The sequence below is a fragment of the Ctenopharyngodon idella genome, chromosome 4 (genome assembly GCF_019924925.1).
Source record: "Ctenopharyngodon idella isolate HZGC_01 chromosome 4, HZGC01, whole genome shotgun sequence".
Classification (NCBI taxonomy): domain Eukaryota; kingdom Metazoa; phylum Chordata; class Actinopteri; order Cypriniformes; family Xenocyprididae; genus Ctenopharyngodon; species Ctenopharyngodon idella.
Window position 1 is genome coordinate 16,867,606 of NC_067223.1, and position 6,000 is coordinate 16,873,605.

The following is a 6,000-nucleotide window of genomic DNA, read 5'->3' on the forward strand; positions in this document are numbered from 1 at the left end:
AACGCTTCGAAGCTTCCTGAAGCAGCGTTTTGAAATCGGCCATCACTATATAAGTAGTTATTTTGTTTTTTTGGCGCTTTATAATATTAATATTGAACCACTGTACTCACATGAACTGATTTAAATATGTTTTTAGTACATTAATGGATCTTGAGAGAGGAAATGTCATTGCTGGCTATGGAGGCCTCACTGAGCCATCGGATTTCATCAAAAATATCTTAATTTGTGTTCTGAAGATTAATGAAGGTCTTACGGGTGTGGAACGGCATGAGGGTGAGTAATAAATTACATTATTTACATTTTTGGGTGAACTAACCCTTTAACATGTCCACCCTGTCGGCATAAAATATGCCGGAAGTTATAAGAAAACAATGCTTTCAAAATATGTAAGTTTAAATACACCAAATTCTAATTCAAATGTTAATTGAAGCTCAAAATGTCCACCCTGTAGTTGACCCAAAATATCCACCCTGTCAGCCACTTAAGACTCGATAGGGTGGACATAGCATTCATTTGTAGTTAATATTGCAATTTATGTAAATGTAATATTGTAATTCATAGAACCATCTGCTGTAGATAATATTTTGTAATTTATAAATGATTTATTGTTTGTGTTTTAGTTATTGTTTGTGAATGTATATCTAGATTTCTTTTCAGAAGTGTGTTTCTCTCTGTTCATGATATGGTGTTTACATGAGGTTTTTAGTTAAAGCTGCAGTCCGTAAGTTTTGCCTCGTTGTCGCCATCTCTGTTTGAACCCTGAAATTGCAGTTATTTGTGGAATTATCATCATTACGTGGGTTGTGCATCGGCACGGCTCCTCAGCAAGGAAGAATCTAATGTTTTGAGGTGTAGCCTATATGTGGGTTGTCTGTCAATGCACCAGTTGTTAACAATGATTGTCGTTTTGAACTTGTTGGATTACAAACCAGCATCAAAATGACAAGTTTAATTACATTCCAGCTGCTGTAAGAAGAGGCTACACACAATCTACCGCCTGCTGCATCCACACACACACAATATAGCCTGCTAGCCGTAACTCCTGTATGTATACAGACGTGACGTAATGAAGCAATGACGAACGACGGAAGCTCGAATTTCCCGTGTAAACCTACCAGTACCACTCGAATTATAAAACATTATTGCAAGCTTACCGTTGTGAATCGGGCTAAGGTAAGGAGATCGTTTTGAACGCTGGCTGGTTATGCACCTGCTCAAAATTGATTTTGGATAATTCTTAACCAAAAAAAAGTTACAGACTGCAGCTTTAAGATGTATTGAATCAATATGAATTAAATTAAAGTAAACTAAAATGAATAAGTGGCGGGGGGTTGAATAAATAGAAGTTGAATAAATGTTTCATTGTCTTATTTTGTCATGCTATTTTAAAATAATATTTTAAATAATAATTCAATCATACCTATATAATCCAGTGTGTTCAATAGCTAGGTGTGGGGGCAATAACATGCAAACAAAAAACTGCATCCAAATATCACAGTTTTCTCAAAATAAGAAAAAATACATGTGCAAATTGTATGAGTTTCTTTAAAAACACATAATTTGCATAAAATCTTTTATGTATTTATAAAGCAAACAAATAACCCTGTTTAGGAAAGGGATGTCATACCTTTCAGAAAATATAATTTGCATCTTAATATTGCAATTAAAACGTATTTAACAGTAATTTATATGTCCACAACAGGGTGGACATATCTTATGGTTTATGCTCCGAATAATGGCCCATACTTATCTAAAAATATGTGTGGGAGCTCAGCTATATATTTTTTTACAGTACTTAAGTGTCTACTATTTATGACAAGACATAAAGTAAATGGAAAATTAAAACCAAAATTTTTGAGTATTTTGAGGGTTGAAAGGCACTCTACGGTGATATTGACCCATAAGATGTTAGCCCTTTACAAAGCTATTTTTTTTTTTTGTTAGTAATATGTAGTGTAGAAATTAAGAGAAAGAAAGCATTACCAACAGCGAGACTGAAATTAAATACATAAACCTCCAAAAACAAAACAATGCAGAGTAATGACTCCAGTCTCATAAAATGGCCCGTAAGCCTGTACACTGTAAAAGCCTGTACACACCCACGTCTATTTTGTAGTACAAATTGTTTTGGGTTAAACCAAAAAAATTAAGAGAAGAAAAGCAAACCAACAAGCAATTGCAGCAGCCGTTTTGTGGCGTGGAGATGCTGTGGAATCATGGCCATAATTCACAGACAGATGACGTTTGGTTATCTTCCTTACATACTTTATAACATATTTCAATGCATTTTTCCTTCTGCAGTGAGCCCTTTGTAAAAGCCAATCATCGAGTTCTTCCTGTCTCTAGTTATTTTAATCTTCCCCTTTTCCAATAATTTATGAAGGTAAGTATATACCTTCATAAATTGAGTCAAGCTTCTGTACATCAATTCCATTGAATTATTCAAGAAAGAAATTTCACACACAAACCTATTCAGATAATATTGAGTCACAGAAAATGAGTGATGTATGCCAGCTGGCTGCTTCAGAAGGGGAAAAAAGAGTTAAGCAACCTGATAGGCGACCCTAAAGATGAAATCATGGGATTTGTAATTAAGTTCTGTACACAGATCTTTCTTTGAGAAGCACCTCTGAGGGATTCAGACACTGGACCAGAAGCTCACTGGCCCAGTTTCCAGCGCCTCTTCATCAGCACAAAAGCCAGTGAATGTGAGCTCATTGTTTTCAAAGACAAATCAGGTCCATGGATGAAAGGGAAATGCAGGAACATTTAAAGGGTTAGTTCACCCAAAACTTACAATTCTGTTGGTAGTTGCGTGGACTCTCGATGGAGGGACAGAAATCTCTCAGGTTTAATTAAAAATATCTTCATTTGTGTTTCGAAGATGAACGAAAGTCTTACAGGTTTGGAAAGACATGAGCGTGAGTATTTTTATTGCTTTCCCTGGAAATCGAACCAATGTGTTACACTCGTTTTGATAGCTGAAAGCAAATTCAAATTAGCCAAATAGTTAATAAACAAATGAATAATCATGCAAATTGCTGATGTTTATAAATTTGTTCTTTCCAACATTTTGCAGAGTGCATACCTGCTAATATAATGGTAGCACTTTATTTTACAGTCCTATTTTGCATGAACATACTATGTACTTATTGTAGTAATGACACTAACTAGGTACTAAGCCTAAACCTACCCCTAAACCTTATCTTAACCCATGTAGTTACCTTACACTACTCAGTACTTTTGTGTGCAAGTACACTGTAAGTACATTGAAAGTGTATGCAATATAAACTAAACTAAATACAACTTAAGAGTACAAGATCCTTGAGGATTGCACAAACATTGTTACTACATTTCCCCCTTGTCAGGAGAACACCTGGATGTGTGTGAAAGCTTTGTCATTTAGTCTCTTGCTGCCATGTATTTCCTCCAGAACAGCAGGCGGGAGCACGAGGAGCCGTTACCAGTGCTTGTAAAGAGTATTAATGCTTTAGAAGTGCCGTCTGAAGCCAGTACGAGCGGAAATTATGTGAAGGTGAGTTGAGGAATGTTTGGAAAGTTCAAGGCCCAGCAGGCATCCTGTAGAAATGCTAATAATCATTCTGTATGTTAAGATTTCCAAATTATACAGGATAATGCGCTCTAGAGCTACCTGGAATTCCTGTCTGTGAGGACGTGCATTAATCTCTTCAGCATGGAAAGAAGCTCCTTGTGCTTGACCACTGCTGACTCAATAAAAGTACCCGGTGGATCCTCAGTCTGAAATTGAAAGTGTAATTTAATGCAAATCCAATGAAGCAGAACATAATGGGAATGGTTGCACGATCAGCAGGTAATGACTGTACACAGATGTTCGTATTGCATTTTTGTCTGGTATTCTTCCTGAGAATGTTTATAGTCAGGAAATGACTAAGATGATGTCATGTAGGTCCCTACAAGAAGAATCAAAAGCAAATGTTCAAGGAATACAGATGAAAAAAGATGGCAAAGTAAGTGATAAGGGAAGAAAGTGCAGTATCTACAAGTGATACGATCCAAAATTAACCAAAGACCCACTTAAGCTTTGCTTGTTTTAATGCGAACACGTCAAAGTTCCTCTCTGTGAGCTCTGCGGTAGGCATTGTGGAATGGCTTAAGTTTCTCAACCCTTGCAAAAGAAGATGCCTCATGGAGCAAAGAAAAATACCCCCACCCACAGATTTGACAAAAAAAAAGGAAAAGGGAATAAATAACACATTCTTACTAAATCTGGAGCGTCTTGTAAGCCCCGTCCAAAGTAGGCATGTGTAAACCCGAGCTGAATCAGTCGGACAGATCATTGTGCTCTGGCTCGGAGACAGATACTGCAAACTAGGGCTGCGCGATTAATCATATTTTAATTCGATTGTTTAAGCATCGTTTGTGATCTTTGTGATATATGCAAACATGAATCTCGACTATACTGTTTGCGATTATGGTTGCTGAATAAATGCACTTACACAACTATAAACTTACACATTTGGCAGAAGATTTCATTTCTTTCCCTGGAAATCGAACCAATGACAATGGCGTTGCTAGAGGCACTTTGCACTGTTTGAGTTACAGGAAAGATGATAAATGGTGATGTGCAGGTCCAAACAGAATTTGCAGGCCAAATTTACTGCATTTTCTGTTTATTTTGCCGGGAAATCTGTGGAAGTTTGCAGAATGGATTTAAACGTGGATTTAAAAATGTGCTACACATTTTTACAGGCATCTGTGATATTTGTGATATATGCAAACATGAATCTCGATTTTACTGTTTGCGATTATGATTGCTGAATAAATGCACTTACGCAACCTCGGCACACAAAGTCTTTTTTGTTGTTTTAATAGAAAAACATTAACATAATTTGAAATTATTGTAATTGGAATTTCACTGCTTCTTAAGGTTTTAGCACTTTTGTAGAGAATAAAACAGATCTTGCATACGAGTTTACGTTTAATTTGTGCTTGCATTAAAGTGCAATAATTTTAGAAATTTCTCAAATGGAAACGGTCAGAATTAATAACCACAATTATAACTTTTGGGCATAATAAATCACGATTATTAGTTTAACGATTATCCTACTCCAAAACCCTTTCTGCAGGCTGAAAACACCCTGTCAGAGCGTTAGCTGCTGCAAAATGCTTTGTTATTTCATTTAGTACGCTCATAAAGGCCACGAAAAGGGAATAGCTCTGTCACCCGCCTTGGGCGGACCTACTCAAATGGCTTTTTCGCCCCAAACACTTCTACACACATTATAAAAACCAAATCCCCTGTAGGTGGGACGCTTGTTTACACAAACAGACAGGCGAGAGTGAGAAAGTTTGGATTCGATTAACATTAATGACCCTGCCTGTGGTACAGAAGGACACAGCAGCGTTCAGCGCACGCATGTTCACGGTTTGTGTGTTGATGTGCAGGCCGTAAGACTGTGGTCAGGCTGTGGTATGCCGGGGAATTCCAGTTCAGAGTGTTGTCACTGCTGTGGAAGGCCATTCTCCCTTCATCTCAGCCTGCGCTGTAAACATGGCTGCACGGTCTAAGCCGTGGGTTGAGTTGTGTCTGTCGCACCGAGTCTGATGTGGGTTATTAGTCAGTCATCCTGCTGAGCGGTACCACCCTGAAGCTCCTCTAAAAATAAGCTCCATTTTACTTGTCTAACCCATCTCCTTAACTGCTCTTTCTTTGCGTCTTACCAGTTACAGTAAGTGCAATCGGTGACTCAAGTGTGTTCCTGCTTTTCGGATCCTCTGTATAAAGCCCAAAATATAATTTTATACTTGCGCTAGTGTAAAAAATGCCATGCGCATGTGTGAAGTATGCGCATTTATAAAAATCAGGTGTTGAGCATACTATTCTGGTGACGAAATTTGCATCACACGCACTGTACATGGGCCCTCGCGTACATGCAAAAAACGAAATATACTTTTGGCTTAAATGTGCTTTTACCAAAAACACGTTCTAGACCACACAGAGAGCCAATCGATTTCTGA